The sequence below is a fragment of the Bufo gargarizans genome, chromosome 4 (assembly GCF_014858855.1).
Source record: "Bufo gargarizans isolate SCDJY-AF-19 chromosome 4, ASM1485885v1, whole genome shotgun sequence".
Taxonomy (NCBI): domain Eukaryota; kingdom Metazoa; phylum Chordata; class Amphibia; order Anura; family Bufonidae; genus Bufo; species Bufo gargarizans.
In genome coordinates, this window is record NC_058083.1 from 382869184 (window position 1) to 382888082 (window position 18899).

The window sequence follows — 18899 nt, forward strand, 5'->3', positions numbered from 1 at the left end:
GTTAGGCCACACCCCCTCCGCTCCTCAGCCAACAGGGATTGAAAAAATGAAGGTCAAAATCAACTTCTGTGAGCTGCAGAGTTGGGAGTGAGGGTGAATTTCTCCCTGCAACTCACACTCAGACAGTACGGTGCTGCTGTCTTAGAGTGAGCTGTTCAAAAGGACACGTCCCCGATCCATGTAATGGCCACTGTTAAGGGGGCAGGCCCCTGTGGAGGTCACTGTCAAGGGGGTGGTATGCTGTGAAATTCACTGTTAAAGGGGATGGCTGCTGTAAAGGTCAAAGTTAAGGGGGTGGGCTGCTGTGGAGGTCCAATTTTAAGGGACGGGGCACTGTGGGGGGGTCAGAGTTAAGGGGTGGGGGGATGTTTTGGGGGCAGGGTGCTGTAGATGTTACGGTTATAGTGGATGGTGTTGATATCTTTTAACAACACACACAAACATTAAATGAAATAGATTAAATATACCCGGGTCCTTCAGATAGTCTATATAAAGAAGGACATATATATGTGTGTATATATGTATGTATGTTCCGCGATCACTCAAAAATGCAACCATCGATTTCAACGAAACCTGGTATACACATCCCTTGCTACCTGGAAAGAAATCTTGTGGGGGTCATACGACCCTACACAGCAGCTGCATGGAGTTTGTATGCTCCAACTGTTTTTGCTACACACATATTGCTCTGTAACTCAAAAACTCATCGATCAATTTCTACTAAACTTGGTACACATATCACTTACTATCTGGGAAAAAATACTGTGGAGGTAACATGCCAGTACACAATGAGTTTCTGTCTGTCCCGACATCTGTCTGTCTGTCTGTTCTTTATGCGCGACCAAACGACTGCAACGATCTTCACCAAATTTGGAACACAGGTACATTAGGTGTTCGGGAAGGTTTTAGACCGGGTCTCAGCTCTCTAGGATGTACTATTCGAAACCATAGCCTATCATTATAAAAATTGTTTAGACAAAAAGTCATGTGACACATTTCATCGTGTAGCAATAGCATTAAAGGGGCAGGGGACTGTGGAGGTCACTGTTAAGGGAGCGGGGTACTGTGGAGGTCACTGTTAAGGGGGCCCCAGAGGAAGTCACTGTCAAGGGAGTGGGGTGCTGTGAAACTCACTGCTAAAAGGACGAGCTGCTGTGAAGGTCAAAGTTAAGGGGATGGGCTGCTGTGGAGGTCCCATTTTGAAGTGGCGGGCCACTGTGGGGGGGGTCAGTGTTAAGGGGTGGGGGACTGTGGAATTCACTGTTAAAGGGGCGGGGTGCTGTAGATGTCACTGTTATGGGGGATACTGTTGATATCTTTTAACGACACACACAAACATTAAATGAAATAGATGAAATATACCAGTGCAAAGCTGGGTCCTTCTGCTAGTGTGCTAATAACTTTGGAACGCTTTTACTTAACCAAACCGTTCTGAGATTGTTTTCTCATGACACATTGTACTTCATGACAGTGGTACATTTGAGTCGATATATTTTACCTTTATTTATAAAAGAATCCAAAATTTACTGAAAATCTGAAATAATTCGCAATTTTCTAAATTAGAATTTGTCTATTTTCAAGAGAGATAGTAATACCTCATAAAATAGTTATCAATGAACATTCCCCATATGCCTGCTTTATTTTGGCGTAATTTTGTAAATATAATTTTATTTTTTTAGGACATTAGAAGGCTTAGAATTTTATAAGCAATTTTTCAAATTTTGAACAAAATTTCCAAAACCATTTTTTAAACACCAATTCAGTTATAGTAAGTGATTTTGAGGGGCTTTTGTAATGAAAACCACCAATTAATGACACCATTTTAGAAACTACACCCCTCATATTATTCAAAACTGATGTTACTAAACTTTGTTAACCCTTGAGGTGTTTTGCGAGAATTAAAGGAAAATGAAGGTGACTTTTTTTGGTAGATTTTTTTATGTTAATCATTTTTTTCTTGCAACACAGAAGGGTTAACAGCAAAATAGACCTCAATATACACTACTCTGATTCAGCAGTTTACAGAAATACCCCATATGTGGTGGTAAACTTCTCTATGTGCACGTGGCAGTGGTCAGAAGGAATGGAGCACCATATGGATTTTGGAGGCAGATTTTGCTAGAATGGTTTTTAGGTACCATTTTGTATTTGAAGAGACCCTGAGGTACCCCTACAGTGAAAATCACTTAGCTGCGAAAATGAAAACTTTTATTTCGACCAATAAAATGTTGCTTTTGCCCCAAATTTTTCATTTTCACAAGGGGTAACAGGAGAAAAAACACCCCATAATTTTTTACCCATTTTCCCCTGAATACGGCAACACCCTATATGTGGTGGTAAACTGCTGGCGGGGGCACATGGCAGGATATAGAACGGAAGGAGCGCCATATGGCTTTTGAAGCAGAATTTGATGGATTGGTTTACGGGTACCATTGGTTTTTATTTTTTTAGTGATTATCTTATGTGGGGGTTCATTTTTTGTGGGATGAAGTGACGTTTTCATTGGTACCATTTTGAGGTACATAAGACTTTTTAATCGCTTGGTATGACACTTTTTGTAAGGAAATGTGACCAAAAATTTCTGTTTTGGCATAGTTTTTGTTTTTTACTTTTTTACAGCATTCACCTGAGGGGGCATATCATGTGAAATTTTTATAGAGCAGATTGTTACAGGCGCGGCGATACCCAATATGTCTATTATTTTTATTAAGTTTTACACAGTGAAAGCCTTTTTACCTTTTTAAACAGAATAAAATCTTGTTTTTATGTTGCCATGTTCTGAGAGCCATATTTTTTTTTATTTCTTTAGCGATTGTCTTAGCTAGGGGCTCATTTTTTTGCGGGATGAGATGATGGTTTGATTGGTACCATTATGGGATACATACACCTTTTTGATCACTTGGTATTATACTTTTTGTGAGGCAAGGTGACCAGAAAATGGCTGTTTTGGTACAGTTTTATATATATATTTTTTTTAAGGCGTTCAGTTGACAGGGTGGATCATGTGTCAGTTGATACGGACGCGACAGTACCTAGTATTTCTAAATTTTGTTTTTTCCCTATTTTTTTCAATTTTTTTAAATTCATTTTAGAAAACGATGCTTTTTTTATACTTTTTTTTTTGTCCCACTCTGGGACTTCAACTTTTGGGAGTCTGATCCCCTGTACAATGCATAACAATACATCTGTATTGTAATGCATTGGCTGTAAATGTATTACTCAATGTATTACATCTTACAGCCTTCCTGCTGGTGAGATCCAGGGGGCTGGATCTCACAAGCTAAGAGGGAAGGCAGCCACGATGCCTAAGGAAGGTATTGGGCTGCCTTCCCAGCCATTGGGTTCCCATCACAGCAGTGCGGGGATCCAATGGCAGTTCCCTCCCTCCACAAACGTCGTACGTGCAGCGTTCAGCGCTGACCGCGGCACATCTACGGTTAATGCGCCGGCATCAGTGTTTTCACTGATGCCGGCGCATACAGCAGGGGTCAGGCTATCAGTGACTGCCGTACCCCTGCAGCTGATCTGCGCCCTCCCGATCAGCGTGTCGTAGTACTACAGTGCTGGTATTTTAAACACAGTAGCCAGTGCCGTACATGTAAAAAAAAAATTAAAGTAAAAAAAAATACCTTTTTACATTTAAAGAGTATCTTTTTAATAAAGATGCAAAAATAAAATCCCCTCCCCTCCATTTTTTTCCACCAAAGAAAATAAGTAAATAAAAAGCAATGAAAAAGTGTTATGTACCCCAAAATGATACCAATGAAAAGTACAGATTGTCCTGTATAAATCAAGCCCTCAGACAGCTCCATAGAAAGAAAAAGAAAAACATTATGGGTAACGGGATGTGGCAATGCAAAAACATTTTCTTTCTTTAAAAAAATATTGTGTGCAAAAGTAGAAAAACATTAACAAAAACAAAATATATTTGGTATCGCTGTAATCATAGTGACCCAGAGATTACATTTATCATGTTATTTGTGCCAAAAAATGAACGTCACAAAATGTATAACATAAAAACTCAGTGGCAGTATTTGAGTTTTTTCCCAACCCCCTCCAGAAAGAGGTAATAAAAGTTAGTAAATTATGTGTACCCCAAAATGGAGTAATTAAAAACTACAACTTGTCCTGCAAAAAACAAGGCCTCCTATTGCTGCATCAATGGAAAAATATAAAAGTTATAGCTCTTGGAATACGACAATGAAAAAATGAAAAAAATCCCTTGCTCACTAAGGCCCAAAACAGGCTGATCACTATATGGTTAATATGAATACCCTTCAAGTACAAGATATCATATGACCTTTTAACTACTGCTTTCCAAGTATATTCAAGTACCTACTGTGTCTCCAAAGGATACAATAATTTGTAATATACTGTAATCAGTGTAAATGCTATTATAATTGTTATATCCTTGTATCTTTTCATTTACAGTCACATAGGATTAGCTTAGGCTACTTTCACACTAGTGTTTTTAGTTTTCCGGTATTGAGATCCGTCATAGGGGCTCAATACCGGGGAAAAAAGCTTCAGTTTTTTCCCTATTCATTGTCAAAGGGGACAAAACTGAACTGAACGGAACGGAATGCTCCAAAATGCATTCCATTCCGTTTAATTGCGTTCCCTTACCGGAGAGCAAACTCCAACATGTTGTAGTTTGCTTTCCGTCCTGGGATATGGAGCAAGACTGATCCGGCATGACCCCCAATGCAAGTCAATGGGGACATATCCGTTTTTCTATGACACAATCTGCCACAATAGAAAACAGGTCCATCCCCAATTGACTTTCCATGGAGTTCATGACGGATCTGTCTTGGCTATGCTAAAGATAATACAACCGGATCTGTTCATCTAGGATGCAGATGGTTGTATTATCAGTAACGGATGCGTTTTTGCTGAACCCTGCCAGATCCAGCAAAAACGCTAGTGTGAAAGTAGCCCTAAGTCAGTGTTTTCCTCCTTCTGAGGTAACAGAAGGCTGCTCTTAGTTTTACATGCTACATGTGACACAATAAACAGAATGTTTTTTTTTTCTTGGCATGAAAGTAAGTCGAATGCTCCAGCCAGCTCATCAGGTTTGTTTAGTAGTAATGGAAGATCAGAGGAAGGATCAACTGAACCTGTCACTGAAGCCTCCCTGTCACACACAAGGGAAGCCTTTGCTATATAAAGTATTTGAATTCCCTGTAATTGGCCAAACCGGCGCCAAACAAGCCTCAGTGATTGCTGGAGAAAAGCAATTAATCAACAGCGAAATGACCCTAATAAGGAGAAATCCCAAGTAATTTCAGTAGTGGCTTATTAGACAGCTGCTATGCAGTAAGATCAGTTCCAATACTCCATCTATTCCTAGGGATCTCCCTTATTTGATACACCAAGCAGAACATTACTGCACTTTTTGACAGTTTTGACAGTTTACCAGAGGTATGCCATATGCACAGAACCATCCCATAGATGTATGAAAATAAATGCTAGTCTCAGTTGACTCACATTATGGCCACTAGTTAATATCCAGAGTACCCGTCGTGTGCAGCACGAACAGCAGCTAGACAGGCTGGGGGTGACTCAATAAGGTCCTGGGTTGTCGCAGGTATCGCAGGTTGTCGTAGGTATCTGGAGCCATGCCGACTGCAGTGCATCCCACAGCTGCTGGAGGACGCTTAAGGGAGGATCTATAGAAGGAACAAGACAATCGAGGTGGTCCTACAGATGCTCAATTGGGTTCAAGTCTGGGCAATTAGGAGGCCAGGGTAGTACTGTACTTGGAAGTCTTGCTCTTGCTCTTCCAACTAATATCAGACATTTCTAGCAGTGTGACATGTCACATTGTCTTGCTGGAAGATCCCATCAACGACAGGGAAGACAATCAGCATGTATGGGTGTACGTGATCTGCAAATCGGTTGATAGTGCCTTCCCCATGGATGAGTGGGCCCAGAAAATATCTGGAAAACACTCCCCAGACCATAACCCTGCCACCACCAGCTTGTGTTCTTCCAGCAATGGATGCAGGGTGTTTGTTCTCAGATGTTTTTCGCCTGACATGTTTAACATTCATCCATTCAATGAAGCAGAAAATGTGACTCATCGGAGAAGGCAACCCTCTGCCAATCAGTGGAGGTCCAATTTTGATACTGCCTCGAAAATTTAGTCCTTTTCTGTGATGCAGCTTTGTTAGCAGATGTGCAGTGACCATCCGTCTGTCTCAGAGCCCCATACACAGTAGGGTTCCCTGAACTGTTGTTTTAGACACATGTCTGGTAGCCCCCTGGTTTATTTTGGCGGTGAGCTGCTCCACTGTAGCTCCTTGGTCTGTCCTAACGCACCTTTGTAGCTCTCACATCATTGGCTTGTGGTGCACTGCAGTTTCCACGTCACATATTCGCAATGGTGCCATTTATCCACTCACAATACACTTTCACCGCAGCAGCATACAAACAGTTCACAGTGCGCAGGTTCAGAAATACCGCCACCCTAACCCTCGCCCAGAAAGCCAATAAGTATCACTTTTCGCAACCCTGATAAATCTCTGCATTTACCCATGACAGCAACTGAGGGATATGTGTGCAGACAGCCTATCACACACCTTATATACCCACCAAGCCAGCTCAGCACACATGACTTCCTTCATGCACTGCTGACATCGAAAGTAGGAAGTGGTCATAATAAAGTGACTTGACTACAGCCTGAATCATCTCAAAGTAAATGTCTTCAACATTTGGTAAAACCTTCTATTATTATTATTATTTTTATTTTTTTGAAAGTGCAATTAAATTTATATTACATGACTGGTCTGATCTGCTCTATTTTTACCTGTAGCTAATGGCAAACTTGCTTTATAAAGTTAGCACACATAGTTAGGTCAGTCTCCCAAAATGAACAGTCAGTTTAAAAGATTTAAAAAAACTGGCAACCAGATGCCTTGTCAATAGTCAAAAAGGTCTGGGCCATTTTAACTGCCTGATCTAAGTGAGAAGGGCAGTATAATACCTATTAGTCACGCCACTTCATAAACCGGAACGATTTGGCTAATAGGAGAGCAGTGATTAACTTCTGAGCTAATTTAAAATCTATAAAAGGCAACAACAAAAAAGACAGTGCAAAGAAAAATTGAGTGTAAACTCTTTACAGATTACAGATCATTTATAATGAAGGTCTGGAAAATATTAAATAAAATATAATGTACCAATTTGTTTTAAAATAATGTACCAATGTTTGTTTTACACGTTCCTGTCTCTACAGTCGATATTGCTGCTGCTCACTTGTTATAGCGCCCCCTTGTGCTGTTTTCATTCCTATTCAGCACTTCCACCTGACACTTGTGGTCAGTAGCTCTACAGTTCTGAGTTGTCCAAAAATGACAAGGTCAATAGAAAGTGCAACAGGAAGCTTCTAAATATTGCTTCACTTCTCTATTAAATCCTTCTTTAAACATCCCAAATAACAAAAGAATAAAATCCACATAGGGAAATAGTCAAGGGGGAAAGAACACTGAAATGTTGCATCTGTGTGTGATTTCATATAATGAAGCAATATTTGGAAGTGTCCGGTTGCACTTTATATGGAGTACTAGCAGAAGGACCTGGCTTTGCACGGGTATATTTCATCTATTTTGTTTAATGTTTGTGTGTGTTGTTAAAATATATCGACAGTATACCCTATAACACTGACATCTACAGTACCCCGCCCCTTAACACTGACCCCCCGACAGTGCCCCACCTCCTTAAATAGGGACCTCCACAGCAGCCCACCCCTTAACTTTGACCTTCACAGTAGCCTGCCCATTTAACAGTGAGTTCCACAGCACCCCACCCCCTTGACAGTGACCTCCACAGGGGCCCTTTCCCTTAACAGCACCTGCCCCTTAACACTGACCATAGGTTACAGTCCCCTTAACTGTGACCTCCACCATTCCCGCCCCCTTTAACAAAGACCTCCACAGTGACTTCCGCTTTAACAGTGACTGCCACAGTACCACGCTCCCTTAACAGTGATCTCCACTGTACCCGCCTCCCTTAACACTGACCTCATAGTACCACACTGACTTAAGTGACCTCACAGTACCCCGCTGTCCCTTTAAGAGTGGCCTCCACAGTCCCATTCTCTCCTAACAGTGACCTCCACAGCAGCTATCCCTCTAATAGTGACCTCCCCAGTCCCCCACCCCCTTAACAGTAACCTTCACAGCACCTGACTCTTTAACAGTGACCTCCACAGCGGACCTCCACAGAGCTCCATTCCTTAACACTGACCTTGAAATGTGACCTCTACAGCACCCCGCCCCTTAACACTGACCTCCATGGCGAATCCTCCCCTTAACTGTGACCTCAACAGTTCCCTGCCCCCTTACCAGAGGCCTCTACAGCGCCCACCCCTTTAACGGTGACCTCCACAGCATCCCGCCCCCGTAACAGTGACCTCCACAGTAGTCCGTCCCTTTAACAGTGACATCCACAGCGGCTGCCCCTTTATTAGTGACCTCCACAGTACCACATCTCCTTAACAGTGATTTTCACAACACCCCACCCCCAAAACAGTGGCCTCTACAGCAATCTGCCCCTTAACACTGACCTCCATAGTGGAACTTGCCCCTAGGGTGGCCAGAGGTCCAGTTTTAGGTCAGACAGTCCGGCTTTCAGACTCCCTGTCCTCTGTCCAGCGCAGGGATTTCCTTTTGAACAGCTCACTCTCATACAGCAGCACTGTGCGGTCTGAGCGTGAGCTGCAGGGAGAAAGTCACCGTCCCTCCCACCCCTGCAGCTGACAGAAGTTGATTTTTGCCTTTTTAAATCCCCGTCGGCTGCAGAGTGGGAGAGGGCATAGCCTAACTGGGTTGGGAGCATGGCTTACCGGGACCTGGGGGCGGGGTTTTTAAGTCCGCCTTTTGAGCGTGGCCTGAATGGCCACCCTACCTGCCCCCTGAACTGTGACCTCCACAGCACTCCGCTCTCTTAACAGTGTCATCCACAGTGCCCTGCCCCCTTAAAGGGAACCTGTCACCAGGATTTTGGCCATAGAGCTGGGGACATGGGCTGCTAGATGGCCGCTAGCACATCTGCAATACCCAGTCCCCATAGCATTCTGTGCTTTTATTGTGTTAAAAAAACGTTTTGATCCATATGCAAATGAACCTCATATGTGTCCTGTATCCGGAGATGAGTCCAGCGGAAAGGAGCCCAGCACCGCCCCACATCCTCCAAATTTCCTCCTTGCTGGCTGACGTCACAAAGCTGGAGTGCCGAAATCTCGCGATGCGCGAGCTAGCGCATGCGTAGTTCGTTCCCTGTGCTGATGCCAGCACAGGGAATGAACATGATGCCGACACTGCGCATGCGCTAGCTCGCGCATCACGAGATTTCGGCGCTCCAGCTCTGTGACGTCAGCCAGCAAGGAGGAGATTCGGAGGACGCGGGACGGTGCTGGGCTCCTTTCCGTTGGACTCATCTCCGGATACAGGACACATATGAGGTTCATTTGCATATGGATGCAGTCCAGTCGAGCTTCTTGTCAATCGTCTTTATTGAACCACAGGGTAGGGGTAAAGGTATCTGCTCAACGCGTTTTGGGTATAATAAAAACCCCTTCATCAGGAGCATATGCTCCTGATGAAGGGGTTTTTCTTATACCCCAAAACTCATCACATTTTTCCTGTCCATTTAACGTATACAAAAAATGTATACATCAAACGGATGCTTCAGACTGATGCCATCCAGTGGCATTCGTTCTTCATAGAGTTCCATTATAAAAAAAACATGTCTTTTTTTTACCGGACTGTGCAGGATACAAGAACGTGGTGTGGGGCGTTTATGTATCTTTTTTTTCTAACATGTACGTCAAGCAGAGGCATAAAACGTGATGTGAACCCACCCTTACAGACCCACAGGAGCTCTTCAGAAGCAGTGTAGAAGTGTAGAAGCAGCATCTCAGCTAGCTCTGACACGCCGCCACTTCCTCTCAGCCGTATTCTGAGTCTCTGTTACCAGAGACGAATCTTGCCTAACAGGCAGTGGACTGCAGCTTACCTGGAAGTGAGACACCTAGTGGCCATGACTTTTCAGGAGGCTGCAGGCAGATTTTTTAAATGAAGTGATTTAGAATTTGCTAATTACAATTCTCTATATACTGAAATGAAATTGTGTGAAACTACGGTGACTCTTTAATATGTCAGTTTTAATACTTAGGGAACCCTGAAAAAACGAAACCTATAAAACTATGGTGGAATTGTTTTTTTCCCCACCTTGTTTAGAATGGTTTTTTTTTTCAGCTTCTCACTACATCATATTCCGTTTTAAATTATGCCAGTAGAATGTACAATTTGTCCTGAAAAAAAGTTAAAAATGGAAAAAGAAAAATTGGAAAATCACTGTATCAGGAAATGGCTAACTCTATACATGTAGGGGATTTGGAAACTTTTATCTAAACATATACATGGAAATTAGTGCAGTATGTTAAACCTGAGAATAACATTGTATTAAAATGTCGACATTCACTTATGATAGAAAATCGATAGATAGATAGATAGATAGATAGATAGATAGATAGATAGATAATATCAAACTTGTCTTGCTGAGATAAAAGAACTCAAAAAGGCTTTATTACAAACTAAAATGTTATTATTGTTTAAACTGGTTTAGAGAGGTTGTCTGGTTTCTCATATAAATGAGGGTAGGTCATCAATATGGGAATCCAGACAATCCCTTTAAGACTTGACTGACAGTTCTTCCCAACAGTGGCATAAAAACACATAAAAAGAACCAGACGTTGTTATATCACAGCTGTCAGTCCGCAGTGTATGAGAACACTAGCCAAGACATAGTATATACCCAGCTGGTGCATAAAAGCATCTCTGATATTATATTACAATGTCTAAGTCTTTACTGGTTTTGGTTATAATTTTTACTTTTCATGGATTACAGGATAAGGTGCTGCCTTTCGGTAAAGGTAAAGGGGTTGTCTCACTTCAGCAAGTGACATTTATCATGTAGAGAAAGTTAATATAAAGCATTTACTAATATATTGTTATTGTCCATATTGCTTCCTTTGGTGGCTGGACTCATTTTTCCATCACATTACACACTTCTCGTTTCCATGATTACCACCAATCCAGCATCGGTGGCCGTACTTGCACACTGAAGAAAAAAGCACTGACTTCTCTGGTGGCCGGGACCATAGGAACGCACATAGGCCGGCACTTTTTCCGATAGTGTGCAAACACAGCCACCAATCTTGGATTGAAGGGTGGTCGTAACCATGGAAACGAGACATGTATAATGTGATGGAAAAATTAGTCTAACCAGCAAAGGAAGCAATACAGATAAGAATAAGAATAATAATACATTAGTAAGTGCCTTGTATTAACTTTCTGTACAAGATAAACGCCATTTGCTGAAGTGAGACAACCCCTTTAAGCATACAAACCTGAGTATATCTAAGTATCTACCACATATTATGTGTATGACTAATGGCACATATTGTGAATTTGGTAGCTAAGCATAATACTGCTCAGGCTATGTTCAGATTTTTGCAGCTCATGCATCATATGTACTGAAAAAGTTCCAGATGCACATGGCAATCATATCTGTAGGGTCCAATTTACCTGATGGATAATTTTTGCATCCCCTGGGCAAGAACACATTAGTATAATTTGTTTTCACTGTAAATAAAAGCATAGTCTGCTGCTCATTCCTGTATTGAGGCATCTCATTACAAAGTATATCACATGGTATAATTTTTCCATAGGAGCCTATGGGTGACATATAGTACAGTGGTATACATCAAAGCCTTCCATTTCAGTTTTGTGTGATATACAGTATATATCTGTCGGAAGGATCCAATCTGTAAAAATTTTGTATTTCAATATGTTCTATTGAAAAACACTTAATAAAACAGAGATTTGTTTAAAAAAAAAATGATGTGAACAGAGTCTTATAAAGTATATGATTTCCTAGACAGACCTTCCCCTTATTCTATACAATTTAAAGAAAGCTCCAAGTCTATAGTTCTCAGTAATTACCATTGAAATGATATTAATGAGGTTGCAATTTAATAAGAAGCCTTGGCTCTACACGGCAACATCACAAATCAAGGACAAATTAAACATTTCACTAATGTAGTCCAAGCTTTAGAAGTTCTGGTAAACATCAGAGCATCTGCTCTGTGACTTATGTGACATTTAGTAGACCTCTGTTTATCCAGTTCCAATAGTGCATTAACACATGAGCTACTAAAATGTAGTAGAAAATAAATCAATAGCTTCTCTCAACTCCTTTTTGCCATTGAACCCCAGTTCCAAAGTAACAAATTATGAAAGATCTCTTTATACTAGCTCCATCCATAGCTATAAGATCCGGATCATACCATGGTGGAAGAAAGATGAAGCTGCCCTGAACACATAGCTCATGTTGTTGCTTCTAAAGCTCATTTAACCAATGGCCTATAGACTTGTTTATGGACAAGAATGTGGCCTATGGACCAGTTTATGTGCAAGAATATGCACTCCAACCCTCATTTACTTGCCAGAGGGGGAAGTAGCTCAAAAAAGTGTCTTTTATTCTGAAGGTCCATGTATTATAAAGACAAGCAAAAGATTTCATTGGGCACTGTGTAGAGTTTAATTTACTGTAGCTTAGGCTTCTTTCACATGTCAGAGGCTCCAATAGGGGCATCCATTGTAGATTTCATTAAAAATGTAATTCATTTGTGGCTCCCTGAAGTCCCTATAATAGTCAATGGAGTCCCACAGACGCCGTTGGTTTCCATTGTATGTTGGATCAAATGCTACCACTTTTTCAGTTTTCTATTCCTAGAATGGGATAGAAAAACCTAAAAATGACTAAAATGTGAATGTAGCCTCACAGTGGCACTGTAAGGACATTACAAACTTTCTACCAAATTCTCCCATAGATCACAGCTGATCACTTTAGGTTGCAGCAGTAGGACACCATATGATCATCTTTTTATCAGGGGATCCCTTCAGACAAAGAGAGTTTGCCTATAGTGAAGAACCCCTTTAATGAATTATGTCGACCTGGAATTCACTCACTGCCCTGGATCTTTAATTGATAAGAATATAATATTATCACTAGGGATGAGCGAATTGACTTCGGATAAAACATCCGAAGTCGATTTGCTCATCCCTAATTATCACTATTCCAGTAATTTAGGATCAATTTTGTTAATCCATTCTAAAAATTGAAGAGTATAGCAGCATATAGTTAGCGATCTCCTCACCATAGGCGCTACAAATGGAATCAAGAGTGTTCAGATGCAAACTCCTTCTAACTAAAGCAGTTTCTTCTAGTTTTGAAAAAACATTTCTATACTCTATTTGGGAATTCATACAGTAAGGGGGGCTCTTCTTAGGATCCTCATCTCTTAGCCAGAGTGATGAGCAGTTACAAAGAGCGTCTCTGGGAGACCTATCCAGCATTACACAAAGTCCCCTGTGGTAGTGCTGCTGGGAAATTAAACATTTACGGCCAGGTTTTCCCACAGAACAACTGATCAGGACATTGTGTGATCAGCTTATTGTAAAGTGACCCTTCTAACACGTAGTGATTATCCAAAGCAAATAACTCCCTTAATAGAAAACAGAAATCCTAATCCCACATATATAAAAATGAACCAATGTTGCCCACCAATATTTGGCGTTCCATTAAAGGGAATCTGTCACCAGATACCTCCATAGTAATCCAAATGATTTTTTAGATGTGTACTTGGATAATCAACATCTTAACATTTCCTATCAATGGTACAGAACAGGATGGTAGGCAGGTAGACAGTGGCATGATGCAGCAGTCAAAGAGTACAGACCATAATAGTAGGCAGGCAGACAGCGTCAGTAGTATGATGGTGGCAGCAGCAGCCATGCTGTACAGAACACGATGGCAGGCAGGAAGACAGCAACAGTAGCATGATGGAGGCAGTAGTAGCCATACAGTATGGAACATGATGGTAGGCAGGCAGACAGCAGCAATGGTATGATGAGGCACTGTCAGCAAGTGCATATCTCGGGTATAATAATGGTGTTATTGATTATCATCAAATGCTTTTTCTATAATGCAATGCATTTTATAACACAGGTATAATAATAGCGTTATTGCCGTAAAATGATTTTTCTATAATGCAACGCGTTAATAACATGGATATAATAATGGCTTTATTGCTATATATTTATTTTACTGTAATAACACGGGTATAATAATGGCGTTATTGATTGCTATAAAATGCTTTTGCTATAATGCAACCTGTTTAATAACATGGGTATAATAATGGCGTTATTTCTGTAAAATGCTTTTGCTATAATGGAATATATATAATGTGCAATTGTTCACAGTTTGCAGTAGAATCCTATTTGGGTGCTGGTAATAAGCCTATGAACCATAGAAACTTTATTTTTTTAACCTGTCTGGTCATATACAGAAAAAAATGTGTTTATTTTTCTTTCTGGAGGTTTTGTAATGTAGAACTAGCTGCCATCCAGCAGCTGTATTAAACTGGGTGACCAGCCCCCACTCCCTCAAAGCTTTCCCTAAAGCTTTCCCTAAAATATACTCCGTTATATCCACCTATTCTCTCTCTATAGTGTCCTTATCAAACTACATTGTGGCTTGTGTCTGTAATAGATTTTTATCAGACACTGCCACATGACACCCTTCCAGGTCAGAAGCTGAACACAGAATGACATTCAAAGAACCTTCCTGAATTCTGCCCCTGATTGGCTGATCAGGCTTTCTGTCATCCTCTGTGCCAATCAGGGAAAGCTCTCCCCTTTACTTCCTCCCACTGTCATATGATCTTCCTTCTTCTTCCACCCACATGGTTTTCCCTGCCAGTATTCACAGCAAAATGGTGCTACTGTAGGAACTGGTTTTGCATGATTCTATCGGAAACTAATAAAAAAAAACTTTGGACTCATTTGTTGGATTACTTTTTTTGAAATTCATAATGATTCCAATTTATTTAGGGGTATTTAATGGAATTTGTCACCACACACCCTCATAGTAATGAGTTTTCAGATGTGCACTTGCCTGCTAATTCTCCTTATCCCGATTGGTGGCCTCCATTCAAGAGAAATTGAAGCTTTTATGAATTACATATGATCTGCTTGGTGTAGTGAGGGTGTTACTATTGTACCCTGTGTCACTGGCCGCACCCACCATCAACACCTACCCCCAACCACCATTTTGAGTGACAGGGCTAGGCAGTACAGGGCTAATGCTTTCCAGGGAGAAGGAGTCTGTACTGTACATACATGTACCGATGGGGTCAAACAGCGAGACTTGATGCTGACGTCCATCTTTTCCAGATGTAGAGCAACGTCATTGGCACATGCGCAGTGCAGACTACTTCTGCCTGGCAAGCATCAGGGCCTGTACCGCACATGCCCCAATCCCTGTGGTGAGAATACAGCACCAGGAGAGATTACGTCACCACTGCCTAGCTTTGTCACTCCAAACTGGGGAATTTTGGCCAATTTCCACTGATTGTGATGGTCTAAATTGTTTTTGAATCAGGAGGCAATTGGACATCTGAAAAGTCATTTAGGTTACTATGGAGGTATGTGGTGACCAATTCCCTATAACTCTAGTTATTCCTTCAAGTAATATTCCATTGGTAGGAAATATACAGAACTTGATTAGTCAAGTAGGCCTAGACATACACTCATACCTCACAATTCTAACAGATGTTCCCTATTTACTTTGAAGATATCCAATTATTAAACCTTTACAAATAAATTACCAATTTCCAATGGTTCTCCTAAAGTGATAGATCTTGAGACTTTCTATGTTCCAGTTAATTTCAATTTGAGGGCATTGCAGTTTTCTACTCTCTGGTTTACAGCAGAATGATAAAATGATGCTGCTTTTGTCATTTTTCTAGTAAAATCGTGTAATCCTCTTTTTTTCTTTACTGCCAGGAATTGCTGTTTATAAGGATCGGATGCTGTATAACGCAGACATCGCAATTTTAAACATCAAGGGTGAGTTGTTCCTTCACTTCTTCCTCATGTGGAAAGAAGGAGTCATAAGTTCCACCAGAATATCTCTACTGTGTTTCCCATTCTCCTTTCCTTTAGCCAAAAGCAATAACAGTGATAAAAAAGAAGAAAAGTGGATAGATAAAGGCTGCTGGCCCTGAATTTTCTGGAAAATTGGCTGTAATGTCAGTTTTAGTGGAAGCTTCAAAATATACTTATAGTAGCAGTTCTGGAGAGGAAATGATCAGTGGAAAACTATGAATCAAATATCAGAAACTTAACAATCTCAATGTGTCTTTTTTATGCTCTGCCATCTCATAGCACAAATGTAGCAAAAAGTTGACTTGAAACTTGGCAGTAGAGGTGACAGGTCCCGTTTAAGGGTCTTTTCCATTCCACCATTCAACCCATTGGCTGATGGAGGCTCTTATTTTGTACAGTGCTGCCAGCCTGTTTCATTATATAACTTTTTATTAGTTTCTTTTATTTAGTGTTTACCAGTTACTGATTTGCTTGTCCTTGATTTTATCGAATTTTGCATCCTAGAGAAATATTTTCCACATTAGGATATATTGAAAACCTGAAAACATTCTTCTCCATATGCCATAACTACTGGAAATGTAATTATAAAACATTGACATGGCTCTCTTCAGGAAATAGATAGTTCTAGTTAATTTAATGAGCAGTTAAACCTTACATTAATATTCAATGCCTCGCTGGAACTTTATACATGGGCTTGTATAATCATCATAAAGGCTTAAAGGGGTTATCCAACACTAACAGATTCTCCCCCATATTCCGAGCCCCTCACACTAATTCTACTTACCTAGCTTCCTGCTCACTGCGCTGCTCTTGATCCCCGCACCGCCACTGCTGTCTCTCCCCGTGTGCGGATGAAAACATCCAGTGCGGGGGGGGGGGCAGCCAATGGCAGGCAGTGACAGGGACAAGCCTCCCTAGCATTGTGGGTACCAGGAGCAGTGCAGGGAGCGAGGTAAGTAGAATTAGAGTGAGGGGCCCAGCATATGGGGGGGGGCATTAGTTAGTGTCGGATAACCCCTTCAATATACAATGTACAAAAGTCCCTAAAACTCTTTGTTTCTGGGAGCATTTACCATCGACAAGTTTAACCCATGATGACCATTTTACAGATGCCAATGTTCAAAATGCCTTTTTTCTCATCATACTTTATAAAACATCTACAAATATTCCAGCTGAAGAGAAGAGGTTTCCTTAGAATTAAAAGTATAAAAGTGAAGCACCAAAATATTGTGGAATGACAGTGATCTACTACACTATATGGCCATAAGCATGTGGAGACCAAACTACAGATATGTCCACCAATGGTGGTCAGTTCGCAATGTTCGTGCGGGCTGCCATCTTTAGTAAGGTAGACTCACCCATCCGGCAATGCACAGGTAAGCCCTTACCTGTGCCTGCCTGTGCAGGGAGCCAGTCTGAAATCAAATGCAGTCATCGGGAGCAGGCAGTTCTGAGAACAGCCCGATGAAGGCCCCCGGGGGCTGTTCTCAGAACTGCCTGCTCCCGGTGACTACATTTGATTTCAGACCAGCTCCCGGCACAGGCACAGGTAAGGGCTTACCTGTGCATCGCCGGACGGGTGAGTCTATCTTACTAAAAATGGCAGCCCGCATGTGTTTGCTGGTGAACACTGCGAACTGATCATAACTGATGTCCACCCTTATCTTACTTCAAATTTGGTTAAAGTGGTTCTCTGCAAATTAATAAAACAAAATTACAGAAAATACCTAAATATTAGTTTATTATAAATATATTTCCAAACATCTTTTATTGTTTATACTGGCTCGTTTTCTCTTGGGGGCAAGCATCAGGAGAAATAAAATGACTACTGCCCTATGAGCACCCACAAAAACCGTCCTAACAGTCCTAATAACACAGTGGAACAGGTTACTTTAAAGCAGTTATCTAAAGAGCTGTCTCAGATCTCCTCACTACTCTTGCTGTCGTGAATTACGATCTTACATACAGATGGTAAGATATCAACAAACTGAAATTACAGAGAGAATGGACAAGGCAGACAGCTGTGTGGATGTGGTAAAATAGCAGACTACATACAAGCGCTGCTGATTATTAGCCACAGAATAATTTTCTCTGGTGGGCCCAAGGGACTTCAGTCTGATGCTGGCAGCACCCATTTTATTTCCCCTGTATGTTGCACCCTTGAGTAAACAAGCCATTCTATATAAGAAAAGCTATATGGGAATGTGTTTATAATAAAGTAATATTTACTTATGTTTGGGTAATTTATTTTATTAATTCCCAGAGAAGCTCCTTAAGAAAACCAATTTCTCATAAAACAAATTCAATACAATAGCACACCATGGCAAAACCCTGGACAGGCAAGTCACAACTCAATCAATTGGTGGCTGCGCGTAAACAAATAGCCGGTCATCTCGTGCCACCCATTTTGGGACATGTTGAGGCAAGAAGACAGATAAGGTAGACCACAACTGTGTATGAGCTTGGAGGTGGATCCCCTTTTGCAGGTATAACAGCTTCTACTCCTCTGCAAAGTATTTGTATCCATTCAGCATCTGAGGACAAAAAAGATTTGGCTTGTACCAGTCTTCTAATTCATCCCAAAGGTGTTCAATGGGGTTGAGGTCAGAGAACTGTACATGCCACTTGAGTTCCTCTACACCAAACCCATTAAACTTTGGATGGGAATTAATCAAGCCCTGAAGAATTATGTCTTCAAAAAGTTTATTTGCACAAAGGTTTAGCATTTTTACACTACTCCTTCCAGTTTTGTGGTTAGCCTGTCACGCTGATTTAAGGCAGATTTACAGTACCAACTGCAACTTGATCAAAATTCACAAACAATGTCATACTTGTACTACAGTAAATGGGTGCAGTAGAAAGTAAAACATTTGATACATTTGA

General features: G+C 41.1%; 1 protein-coding gene across 8 annotated transcripts in view; it reads left to right on the top strand.

The window, feature by feature from the left end:
- LOC122936247 (sodium/calcium exchanger 1) overlaps positions 1–18899 on the top strand; it is a 544043-nt gene that overhangs the window by 52974 nt on the left and 472170 nt on the right. For all 8 annotated transcript variants that reach the window (XM_044292345.1, XM_044292347.1, XM_044292348.1 and 5 more), the window contains exon 2: positions 15915–15977. The gene's annotated coding sequence lies outside the window, so the exon portion shown is untranslated. The remainder of the gene's footprint in view (positions 1–15914; positions 15978–18899) is intronic.